The sequence below is a fragment of the Columba livia genome, chromosome 10, assembly GCF_036013475.1.
Source record: "Columba livia isolate bColLiv1 breed racing homer chromosome 10, bColLiv1.pat.W.v2, whole genome shotgun sequence".
NCBI classification, from domain to species: Eukaryota; Metazoa; Chordata; class Aves; order Columbiformes; family Columbidae; genus Columba; species Columba livia.
This window is the reverse complement of record NC_088611.1, coordinates 6,911,382-6,924,876: the sequence shown is the minus strand read 5'-3', so window position 1 is coordinate 6,924,876 and position 13,495 is coordinate 6,911,382. Positions and strand designations below refer to the sequence as shown.

Genomic DNA, 13,495 nt, shown 5'->3' with positions numbered 1-13,495 from the left:
GGAGAGAAAGGTAAAGATAAACTTTAAAATTATTACTTTCACTGCTAGTTTTCACCTCTTTCAAGACAATATGTCTGAATCATCCATGGGACAGACTTGGATGGCCTGGATTTGGGGACACAGACAGCACCTTTAAGATTTTTCCATCTCCAACAAACTACTAAAGAGTAGGACAGCGAGTTCTAGATTATCAGAGATTTTAGTCTGCTTATCTTTTTCAAGTGACAAGCCACAATTAATTATATTTAGAAGAATTGTTTTCCTCTCATCACACCTGAGTTAGGCCCCATCACTTCTAGGTTTAACCACTCCTTTTGGCATAGCTTACAGGCATAAATACTCCTACACAAGCAAGCTATGGGAGTGCATGGGAACAGGCATTTATTGAAAACACATAGTCAACAACACCATGAGTGGACTGATATGATACTAAACATTTTAACCTGGTAATTCCTAATTCCAAGACCTAGGAATTAAAGGAGGTTGGGGAGGGTGGGGTAGGGAAGTTATGGTACGACTTGGGAAGCAAGCACTCCATGATTTAAGGGAATAAACAGCTCATGTGCAAATATTCTGACCTTCAGATATCGCCAACTTCATTTCCTGTGCTCCTTCCAGGTGGCAGCTTCTCTGTCAGAATGCGTTCCTGGGACCACGACTCGTCGCTTCAGTTTGGCTTCTAAATACGTACATTTCTTAGGAAGCAACGTATGCCAAAACACATGCCAGAACAGATATGATGGACACAATATCCCCGACTAGAATCCCAGCTCCTCAGCAGGTTCAGCAAAACCAAACTGTATCTATCATCTTTAAGCTTAGAGACTGTTGTGATGGGGCACTCCTGCCGCCCTAAGGGAGTGGACGGACAGGAGTGGTCCTGGGCTCCCAAGAGCTGAGGCTGTTAAGCCACCAGTAGAACCCTTCTGGTGGCAGCGAGGCTAATTCTACTGTGCTCTGACACATGCACAGCAGGCACCAAACCACACCTGTATTATTAATAATAACCTATCCGCTGCTGCTCCAGGCACCGACCAACTTCACCAAGGACAACCAGGCAGCCTGTCTGCGGCCTTCGAGCCCTACACAAATCCCAACCCCAGCAGCTGCAGAAACTGAGGAGGTGCTTTGCTTTTGTTTTCTTCTTCATCTTTGTTCAAAGCAATGAGTGGAGAAGTTGATCTTTACCCTTCATCACTCATCTTCCTGGCTGCAAAACTCCCTGTTCAGCCTTGCTGTCTGGGTTCCTTCCCAAGCTCCAAAACCTACAGCTGTGGCTTATAGAAGCATTTCTAAGTAGAGGAAAATAGACAAAGATTTTAAAAGTTAAACAGAAATAATAATAAAACAGTATCATCAAACCAGCAGATCACTTTTGCTGTGGCCCAAGGAGTTCTACAAAGACTTGACACTTCTGGAACTTGAAGCTCATTTAAGTAACTTAGTTGACCCTGTTTTTATGCTGCACACATTTTATATGCAACACATAGGACTAGATTTTTAAAAGAAAAGCTTAATTTCAAAGGTACATAGTACTCCCATGGAGGAATGTGCCATTTCCCGAAGCAAGAGCAAGTTTGGAGAGCTCTGCAATTTGATGTTTCACAACACTATGCCAACGACAACACATTTCTGGGTGGAAATGGTTAGAATAAAACTCAATAACAATGAGATTTTTTTTGAGGATGTTAGGAGTATCATGAACAGAGCTGCAGTCATTTTCATTGCATTTGAAGTCTGTTGCTCATGCAAGAATTCTGCATGGACAAACTAACTTCAGCAGCAGGTCTTTCAGCTGATCTTTTTCTTCCATAAATGCTCCATTTCAAGACATTAGTCAAGGCCTTTTTTTTTTTTTCTTTCCTTTATCTTTTTGTGAGGGCAGCTGGGGGCTTTTTGTTTCAGAAGGAACAAAATATTAAAAGCAGCAAGCCAGATCTTTACGGTATTTCAAAATCTTCCACTGGGTGCTGATCATTATTTGAGCTATGGAATTTCATTAGATGGATCACTGACTCATTTCCAAACGTGGTTCCCCTTTTGCCAGGAAGCTGAGACATGGTGCCTTCTGAGAAAACACTGAGCAACTTTTCTGGGAGGTGACTGACACTCTATGTTTATTCCACATGTGTTGTTTGAATATCATATAACTATTTCAGTGTGGCATGGAGAAGATAAAGATCCATCTAAATACACGCAGTTTAGCCTATATAAGCACATACTTCTTTCAGATTGCTCCTCTTCCTCTGAAACTACATTTTTGAATAATGAGACAGTAAAAAGATATTATAATGCAGAAGTAGGTAATAGGTAGTGCCTGTGTACTTATGCATACAATTACAAATAAAGTTATGACCTCTATTACCCAAATGATTCATTCAAAACAGCAATAACAGCCTCTGACACGAATTACAGGCATGACTGCTAGCAAACTCCACTGAAATTGCTCAACTTCTCTGATTGGTATACATGTTTTCAGTTACTTAAAACTGTGTCTAATTTTATTCACCACATCAAGCTCCACAGACTTGGCAGGTTTTCTGCCTCGAAGAGACAGAGGAGTTTCCAAAGTTTCACCTAAAACCTTCCAGCTCTTTATTAGGACATGGCAAGAAATCACCTGGAATGTACTTTGGAGACAAAGGTATAGTTAAAAACAAAGCATGAGATTAGCATCTTGAATAGATGAGAATGTTCTACTTTTCCTATAACAATTTCCTTCCTTTAAAATGAGCATAATTCCATCTCTCAATGACACTGTGAAAATTCTCTGAAAAAGCTTGCATTACTCTAATCACAAAATAAAAAGGACAAGAAAATTACTGACACTATCTTCAGAGTAGTATAAGGAAGCACACAAAAAATCAAAAATAATATATCATTCCAACAGAATTAAAGGACAAGAACAACAAAATCCCCACCTTCCTCCAGCCTTCACATAATTTAAGGAAGGTACCACATAACTACAGACTGGCCCAGTTGAAGTTTGCATATTAGTCTTCATTTGGGCATTTTCCAACATTTCATAAACCCATTTTTTCTGTTGGGCAATGGGAGATGTGATATACACCCAGTGTGTGGAATTGGTATGATTTCAGCCCAGTGGGTCCTTCCAGCGTGTCATAAAATACAAGGACACCTGTTCTACCAAAGGACAGGACACAATTTCTATCCCACTGTATTCCTTGTTCCCAGTGACCTCGTCAGGTAATTATCTTCCTTTATGAATAGAAATCTGGAAGCTTGCCACTTCAAACAGCTGCATAAGAAATGAAATTGTCTGCCAAGAATACTCACCTGCGATACCTGTCTTTCATACTTGGCAAGGATTTCGTTCTATCTTCTAAAACTCTTGGATAGAGACTGCATCTATGCTTAGGCAAGACAGACAAAGTCACGTCACTGGAAGAGTATTTGGGATTTTTCCCTGAATGCACAAGGTAGTAGATGAACAATGTGCTAACCTAGCTAGTCAGCATGTTTGTCTTTCTCAGGAAGCACAACAGAACCATCTTCCTTCCTACCCATTTCTAGTACAGCCTACCCACAAAATTTTAACTCAATAAAGATCAACCCTGTTAACTCAAAGAACAAAAGAAATATTTTGCTGACTCACTGTTTACCTCTTTTTCTGATTTTTCTTTGGTAGTATCTTCCCAGACTGTTTTGTTTGTTTGTTTTAGACAGTCTACAACTTTAAAGACATAGGCTACTGCAAATCTAAGTCCCAGTGACTGAGTCCTTCAGGGAGCAGGTGCAGTGCTTGAACCCACCAGGAAATAATAGCTGACAACTGAGCAGAATCCATCTAAATGAGCCATGTAGCTTGAAACTTTTTCCTGCTTTTCCAGATAAACTGTGCAGAGCCACAGGAGACAAGCTTTGCGCATTGTAAATGGAGCAGCAATCAAACTGCACCACATGATTCTCATGAGCACTCACAGTGAAGTCAAGAACAATTATTTGAAACAGTACATGTGTCTCTTGAGAAAGAAGCACAAGCTTCTTGCAACTACTATAGCTTTATAACACCTAAATATCCCAAACTTGGACAATTACTGGAATATGAATGACAGAAAATAAGCTGGAGGGCAGACAAGAGGGGAACACTTTTGTTTCATACAAAGCAACACCATGTATCTTTTCCTTTTTCACAGAAAGAGCCAGCTTGGAGGCAGAACGCTAAATTATTAAAGCTGTGTCTTCATAGAGTAGAGTTAGGATTTAGCAATACATATAACTTTGCAAAATGAAGCATGTCTATGCTTGCACTAATCTAACAGAGACCTTTTTCAATTCAATCCATAAAAAGTTATATTAGCCCCTGAGAATAATCAGGACATTGAATGTTTCCACAGGCACTGGGGAAAAAAAAACTAAAACAAAACAAAACAAAAAAGTAGATTAAAGTGTATAGTAAAGTTTCAGCCATCAAACTCTGGAGCCATAACAAAGGCTTTATAATCTAAAAAAGATTAAATGGTTGCCATTTTAGAGTATTTCTGTGAGTTAGAGATAAATGAGAACATGGTAAAGGTCCAAAATATATCAGCTGAATAAAACCCAATCTGTTACATTTTCCAAGACAACACTCTGCTCTATGAACTTTATGAGAAAAAGCTGGTGAGTCTAGCCAACTTTTCCCTGAACAGGAAAACCCCAGCCCTGTATATCCATGGCAAGAGGAGCCAAAGAGCTTAACAAAGACCCTTTCAAACATGGGAAAATCTAACTAAGAGGGACAAAACAGCTACTGTGAAAGAACCAACACTTTCATACCCTAATACATTTCTAAAGGTGGGGTTTTATAGGAATACATGACTTTATTTGCATACCCTTACACCTCACGCTAACGTCCTATCAGTTCTTTTAAAGTATTTCACTAAATAAAACAAGTGTAAACTGTGACAGACTAAATGAAGAACCATACACACTTGCAGAATTGTTTGATCGCAGCACAGTTGCTTTGAATTTTACACCGAGTATCCACAGCTCTGTTGACTTCACAAAGCATTTTGAAAGGGAAAAACCGCCAACTATAAGCAACTTCAGAATGTCAGCTCCCTGTACTACCTCCTGTATGGCCACCTACTGAACAAACACCCATTGGGAGGGTTAATACAAAGTATCAGCAATTAAAGGAAAAATCTTTTAAGTTGCTCCTTTGAAGAGCTTCAGGCAAGCAAACTAATTATTGTGACAGATCCTGGAAACATCTGATTGCAAACTGCAGAGGACTTAACAATACACAATGGATTTTGGTCAGCAGGAAAAAAAAATGGGAAAAAAACCTCAAACACCCCCATTCCTTTAGGATGACTAAGAGACTTAATTTTGTGCAAAATACATGTTACCACATCTCATTTTTTTCTCTGGAGTTCTATCATTCATTTCTGAATAAACTAAAGTTGCACATGTTTTCAGAGAGCACAAAGCTTTTTGGAGTTCCGTGATTTGAAAGATTTCACTGCAGACCTTCTTTGTATAAAATGTCTTTTAAAGACAAAAGTACTGAACTGCAGACTGCTTTTCAGCAAAGCACAGAAATAAAAGGCATAGGATAAGCGAGGGGAGCACAGGAATACAAAGTGAAAAAGCTAAAGATGAGTTTGAAACAATTCTGTGAAATATGTTCTATTAAGACTGATGTCACCAGAATATGTCATGTGAAAATTTGTTTTAAAGTTCAGAATTTGAGGTTTCAAGTTAATTTCTCTCTTGCTTAAAACAACATCAAAATAATGTTTTGCCATTTTCAGACTTCAACAACAAAGGTTTGTTGTTGTTTGTTTGTTTGGGTTTTGGTATTTTTTGGGCACACACATCCCTTAACAGGTGCCAACAGCACTGGTTAAAACAATGGTAGCAGAGAGAAAAAATATTGCCTTCATTAACGTTTAAATCATATGGGCTGTCTGGCTAAAGTCAGGGAAATTTAGTTCTTGAAACTCAAGTTTGCAGCACAAAGTGCAAATGTGAGAGTTTTCTTAATTTTATATCAGTGATGGTGTTACTATGCCACCTGAACTATGTCTGTATTTAGATTTTTGCAGCACATCTACAGCAACAGAAAAACTGGTTTAACTGTTTTCAATCTGTTTTTACTCAAATATTGCTCAAAGTCTGGTGAGCCCAAGTAACTCAAGTCACTATCTAATTCCTTCCTGATACGCTGGGCTGTACAGTATCTGAGTACATGGAGGCAAACCAAAGTCTAACAGCAACAGATAAATGTGGTTGTCTTTGCAAAAGGAAAAGGCTCCAGGCAGAGTGAGGTACAGAGGTTTCTGGCTTTCGGTTGCGCTGTGGAGTAAAACAGTACTCTGCTTTCCCTGCTGGGTTAATTCTAGCACTGTTAGCACTGGCTGTAAGTAACAGGATGAGGTTTATCTGCAATCCCGTCTCGGGCCCCTTGACACCTCTCCTGGGTGCAGCTGCAAGGCCCTTATGCTGCTGAGAGATCCCTTAAGTAACGTGCTGGCCACATCACGGCTACCAGTTCGGCACTTTCTGCTGACCGATAAAGAATGCAATTTTTTTATTTGCTCAGTTGGAACACCCAACCAAACATCTTAAAAATTATTTCAAAGTCAAAGCTTACTTAGAAAAAAAAAAAATATATCTTTTTTTAGTAGTTAGCAGCATCTGAAGACACAGAGCCTGCCCAGAGCACGAGTGTTGTGCTACAAAAAGCCAATTCAGAACTTAGACAACTTCAACACACAAATGAACTGAAGTTGTTGCACTCCATGTAAAGCCTCAGAGGCTGAGAGGACAGGCTTACATCTAATTCAATCTACAACTTGTGGCTGCACCAAACATGCAACAGGGGCTGTCTGTAGCTTCCACCCTCCCCATTACCGTGTTCCTTCTCCAAAGGGAAAGGGTTCTGCTCACTGGTAACTAGAATACCCCCTTCTTGCAGTTTATCAGATCAAGCACTCAAAAGATTCAAAAAGCAAAATTCTGTTTAGGTGATTGGGAAGATCTGCAAGCTCAGCCAACCCTAATCTCAGGTAAACATGAGGATGATCCAAGTTGCTATTCTGGTTTTATGCAATTGCTCCCAGATAATCAGCATCAGAACACGGCTCTAAGCAATACTGAGCGAGAGTCTAACTCGAATCTGTGGAAAGATTAAATGACCCAAAAAAGCTTTTCCAGCTTATTTTCTGAGATGACAAAACCCTCTCTCAGTTACTCCGCTCATTTTCTCCTCATCTTATTAACAACCTGCAGGGGGACAAAATATGTGAATTCTTAATGTAAAATCTAACTTCAAGGGAAAAAAAAAAATCTCAGAAACTTTATAATACACCTTTAAACTCTAAAGAATGCACACGAAAACCCACATAGTCTCCAGACTATTTGCTTTCCCCCAGGATTTTGGCAGAAACATTTACCTCATCTTTGTTCCAGCCCTGATGCAGCATTGTACACTGTCAATTACAGGGGAGTTTCTCCAGTTTCCAGCAGAGAAGGGCTCAGGCCGCCCAAGGCTGGGAGTGGGTGTCGCTTTGCAGCATACACGGCTGAGCTCAGTGTGGTTAGTCCTACAATGCTAGATTTGAGCAAAGGGAAGGAACCCGGATGGCTCAGCGCTTGCCCTGCATGAGATGGGGCTGGCAGTGAAGCGTGGAAGGTGACAGCCCCCAGCAGAGTCCCCCAGCCAGGCACTCATGCTCAAGCTATTGCAACAGGGAAAACAAGCAAACAACTAAAGAAAACATAATGCATTACCCATGTTCTTCTGGGCAAGGAACAAGCAAGCAATTTACCCAAGCTACATGACACATTAAGGGGTCAAGCAGTGACAGAACAATTCTGCTACCCAGTACACAAGTACCCTTGCTGTCACATCTCTTCACAGTCTCACATCCAGCTCCAATCATTTTCCCCTGCTTCCCTCCATTGCTTCATGCATTGAGCACAGATGGTAGATAGAGCCTTGCTGTGGTATTTATACAGAGGCTTTAAAAGACTCAGGAAGTATAAAAACTGATGTACTGCAAAGTATATACTTTTTGTAGCTTTGCAAATTTCCTAATAAGTTACTTTGGGAGTAAGCAATTCAGTAGAGGTATTATGTGTACTTCCAAAAGTAAGAACCTGATCAGAAGATCATAAATACGCTCTTCTTCATTTACTGGCTGCAACCTCATCCACTAGAACTCCAAGTAAGAGCTAAGGAATCACAGGAATAATACCAAAAGCACAGAGACACAAATGGGCATGGTTTTAAGTTGCCTTTAACTCTTATTAGGCAGCAGGGTGCTCTTAGTAACTAAAGCAAAACTAAATGCAGCAGAACAAGGATACATTCTTCCACCTGGGTCTGACTGGGACACCTTGCCAAGAGCAAACATTTTCAGTTACATAAATCTGGCATCCTTTTTTGTGCTTTTAAGAAGATAAAATGCTAGATATGGCTGTCTTTTCCTTTGAAGTATTTGAATGCTCGTAGTACTGTCTCACCACAGTGTCTGAGAAGTGTTAAGTGAACAGCCGAGCTTGGAGAGCTGTTAATTCAAAACAGAGCTGTGGAACTCTCATGGTCTGTGCAAAGCAAACAAAGAAAACATCCCTCTGTTGCGAGACTCCCTCAAAAATCTTCTTAGTATTAGGATCAGCTTACTCACTGGAAAGCAGCACCCAGTGGTAAAAAAAAAAAAGACCCAAACCATAGTACAAGTAGATAGTATTTTTATCTAGAATAGAAATGATGCAAAAATCTTTCCATAGCCCCCCCAATAAGATCTGTTTGTCAGTGGGATAAGTCTTTAATAAAGCAAAAAATTCTCAAGAATTCAAGTGTACCGTCACTATATGTGTGTGTATCAAAAGGGTTTAAAATAATTTAGAGCCTCTTCCTTACTGTCTGTAGAGGTGTACAGCAATTTTCTTCCAGCAAACGACAATCCAGTAATTGATAGTTAAATTTAAGAACGGAAAATAATCTTTTTTTCTACTAACTGACTTATATCACAGTCACCGCTGAAGTTATTATCAAGTCTTGTAACAAAAACAGAAAAAAAAAGATACATTTTCTATTTGACTGTGTCCCTTTGACAAAAGTGAATGCATGCTATGGCATGGCTTTCAGAGTATTTTTAGATTATAAAAAGATTTCCATTTTAGGTCATTACAGCCAAAGAGCACTGCTGATAAGTAAAATCAGTTTTGTTATCCACCAGATGAAGCTCAGCTCCTTGCTGCTCTGATAATTAATTTCTCATCATCTATTTCATACGGACAGAAGGGACAGACAGGTTTCTTCCTGGGTATTTTTCCCTGTAGAGTCCTAAATAATTTTACAACTTTCACCTATCAATCAAGTTGAACTTTGCTCTGAAAGCAGCACCAGAACTTGTATCCATACAAGTGACAAATCAGTTTAAAAGCGTTTAGAACGATTGCATTTGCATAAACGCTTGTATTTAACTGCATCAGTGTAAGAACTGACAGGCTTAGCTATGATAAGTTGACTCAATTTGAACATGGCAAAGCTGCTGAAATGCATTTATTATAATGTTATCCAATTTAACTAAATATATTTTGGCCTAGCTACATTAAATACCTACATAAGACCTGATTTTCTTCAGAAAGCAGTGGGGATTAATTGGCATATAATCACATATTCTAATTATAATCACATATTCTAGAAGATGAACTGCTAGTTCATCCCTATGAAAAAAAAAAAAAATCATTAAAGTCTTCTCCAGCTTTTTATGCAGCATTAAGCATTTACCCACAATGTAAAGCACTGGGAAATGCAGGAAAAGCCCTGTCAGTGTTTCAGCAGCTTAGAAAGAAAAAAACAAACAACACAACAGTAATATTTTGTTGTTCTTAAAGTATGTCAAATTATGCTGCAAGATCCAGGAAGAATTCTCAACCTGACTTTTGGTTTCAGCACTGATACACATACATCTTACAATTTAAAAAAATAGATTTAGCCTATTTAGAAATGCAGTCATTTATACATAAAAAGATGTATCTGTATTCCCATAAATATGTACTTCATTTATGTTTTATTTATAATTATATATTCACTAAATGCACAAATGTGCAAATATATGCACTAAATGCACATATTGCTGCAAGAAATTAGCAGGTCCCTGCTTCAAGGTTTTGAAATTAGGCTTACACAATGCAAAGCTCTAGTGACAGAAAGATTGGGGTCACAGTTATTAACCAGTAAGAGAATAAGGAAACAAGGAACAGAACAACACACAAAAAGTACAGGAGATTGAAACTAAAAGCGGATTTTGGTCACAAGAGGTCTTTTGATTTGTACTTTTCTCCAGATAGTACACACAATAAGAAAAAAACTCAGCATAATGAGAGACAATAAAAGGCTGGCCTGTTTTGGCTTCTCTTCCCATTCCTTAAATACATATCTATATAAACTTCCAAGCAAATAAACATTTCTCTTTGCTTCAACTGCCACCCACTGGAAAATGAAAGCAACATTAATTCCAAAGTGCAATGTCCTAAATGGGTCAGAAAACCAACCTGACAGATACTGGTACAGATTTCATTAAAGCTCTGAGATTGCCTTGAAAATCTTCGTGGCACTACCAGAAGTACACAAGCTTTCAAGTTAAACTGAAACAGAGGACAGAACACAGCAACGAGCCAGAGCTCCACTTCTCCCTGCCCCAGCGCCGGCCTTGCTGAAGTTTTGGAGAGGAGTCAGAGTCCACGAAGTGGACTCATGAAGTGAGAGTAATGGGGCTGGCAGCTGCCCTCTGACAAATGTGGTGCAACGAGCACGAGCAGCATCACATAGCTCAGCAGTTCTCATTGCTGCTCCTGCTGCTCTCCCGCTCTGTGTTTGTGCTCACATTGCTGCTCTCCTCCACTTGCTCTTGCCTTACAACAGCAATGCACCAACGTCCTGGCCAAAACAGCAGCTTGGGCATTCCAGCTGCCCCTCATCAGCAACCCCCCTGTTCCCTTCAGTGGACACATGGGGTGTCTGTGGTACAGATTCAGTAACTTAAATCTTTTCAGTAATAGAGCAATGTGGAAATGCTTGCTGAAAAAAACAGTACAGGCTGCAACTGAGCATTATCATCCACTTAGATGAAAATTGCTCTAACTTTAGACAAAATAAACATATACTTTCACCAAGAGTATCTAGGATAGCATCTAGGATGAGACCAGACTGCTATCGGTGGTGTCCAATGACAGAATGAGGGGCAACAGGCACAGACTGAAGCATAGGAAGTTCCATTTAAACATGAGGAGAAACTTCTTTTCTTTGAGGGCGCCAGAGCCCTGGAACAGGCTGCCCAGAGAGGCTGTGAAGTCTCCTCTGGATACATTCAAAACCCACCCGGACACATTCCTGTGCAATCTACTCTAGGTGAACCTGCTTTAGCAGGTGGGTTGGACTGGCTGATCTCCAGAGGTCAATTCCAATGCCAACCGTTCCGTGATTCTGTAATATGAGGTATTTGGACACAAAAGCATGCGTATCACATGCCATGACAGCAGTATAACAGCAGGTTGCACAAATGCAACAAGACTCACCCTTATCTGGAACAGACTGTCCCCCAGACACGCAATTCTGGTGAACCTGCACTGAGGCTGCAATGGCTCAGCCAGGGAAGTCAGTAATCACAGCCCAGACCATTGGGCAAGCAAACCGGAATGATACAGATCCACCCTGACTTCCCGGAGAAAAAAACTAACTCTATCAAAATGAGACCAAATAAACGGGGAGAATTAAATTTCAGAGAACCTTCCGTATTCAAGATATTCTCAAGTGCATATGCGATGGAGCAAGTTTTGCAAACAGAATAGCTACTCTGCAATTATGGATGAGCTGAGGGGTATAAGTTGATTGCAGATTCGCTCACTTTAAGTGTCTAAGGAAACCACAGGAAGGCAAAAAAGCCCTAAGAAGCTAATACAAGCTCTGTGGGGATTAACAGACCTGTAAATCCTTTGGTCCAAATCACACTTTTCTTCAAAAATATCTGTAGAAAAAAACAAAAACAAAAACCAAAAACCCACCAGAAAAAAAAACTGGCAATACTCCATCACGACATTTCTCTTCTGCTGTTGTAAAGGTGGGGAGTCCCACAATGGAAGAACTTCAGTCACACAATAGATGCTGCTTTCAACAGGGCCAGGTTGGGGCCAGGATACCTGCCAAAATTGCAATACAGCTCAAAGCAGTATCTTCCTGCTCCCAACAGGATTTTTTCTAGGCAGGACACAAGTGCTGTCTACTGACCCCCAATTTTATCTGTCCTCCCCTAGCCCTTGATCTAGGTTTGAAGGAACAAGGTAACTGCGGATGCTGAAGTCTCCTTTTTAGCTGAGAGAACACGAGAAAATGTGTTCAAGAGCTGATGGCTCACTGCATTCAGATCAAAGCAAAACTGGACACATTTTAGCTCTTACATTACCTGGAAGAGTTTAGGTCCATATTAAGAAGCTCTTGCCCATGGGATGCTGCTGCTTAGACAAACTTGTCAAAACAGAAATCATTCAGCTCCTGTTAGCTATTGAGGAACAGAAGCAAATACAATGCGAGAGAGCTTGCACGATTTCCTGACAGACAAATCTGCTCTGGTATTTGGCAATCATCATCCCCAAGTCATTAGTAAGAATATTTGAGGTTCAGTGAAGGCCACAGTCATCGGCCAACAGACACATAAGGAAACAGCTAAACTCCTGTTGACCAGGAGTTCAGAATTCACAGCTCAGCACAAACACAGCAGTAACGGAGCAGCACACCGGGTGGGAAGAAATACAATCATCATTGCTCAGGGAGTGCAAGAACTGGTCTATCCAAAAAAAACCACTTTTCTTTCAAAAAACCCCAATTACCAATAATGTTGCAATACTGATATCCATCAATAGCATCTATAATCAAATTTATTCCTTCACATGCAGACATACTTGTATGACTGATAGTTTCCAATCCTATTTTTTAATTTAACCTATAAAAAGAAGAGAGTTTGTTATCAAAACAAAAGATCCCGGCAGCACCTACTTGATGAAAGAAGCCATCTGTGTTCTTACAGGAATAAACATGAAAAAAATATATATATATATATTTTTTTTTTTAAATAAGCAAGAATAAATCTTACTTTCCCAAGTATTTTCCACTAAAATATTCTGACACACAACTGTGTTCTTCAGCAACTGAAGTATTTTCCCCAGCTCAACAGGCACTAATAAAATCAGTAAGGTAAAAACACACTCGTTTTGGTTACAGTCATGCCAGCAAAATGCATCCACCCATAGGCATTACAAAACATACCATAAAAATCTTGAGATAAAACATACAGGTCAGTCAGTGTCATATTTCAAACATGACAGTCTTTCAGAGTTATTGCACTATGTCTATTTACCTTGATTTTCCTTTAAGAGCATATAGTGGGCCCTACTTGCAACTGGCTGGACCAATTCTAAATTCTTACCAATTTTTTACACAGAGGGCTTTTTGAAAAGAAGGGACTGTTTCTTTTATGAC

At 39.7% G+C, this 13,495-nt stretch overlaps 1 protein-coding gene across 9 annotated transcripts in view; it reads right to left on the bottom strand.

Annotated features, from left to right (window-relative positions):
- The window catches only part of PRKCD (protein kinase C delta), a 65,293-nt gene that overhangs the window by 45,767 nt on the left and 6,031 nt on the right, over nucleotides 1–13,495 (bottom strand). The window contains exon 1 of one of the 9 annotated variants that reach the window (XM_065075150.1): nucleotides 3,298–10,487. The exons of the other annotated variants lie outside the window; for them this stretch is intronic. The gene's annotated coding sequence lies outside the window, so the exon portion shown is untranslated. Of the gene's footprint in view, nucleotides 1–3,297; nucleotides 10,488–13,495 lie in introns of those variants that run through there. 9 annotated transcript variants of the gene reach the window in all.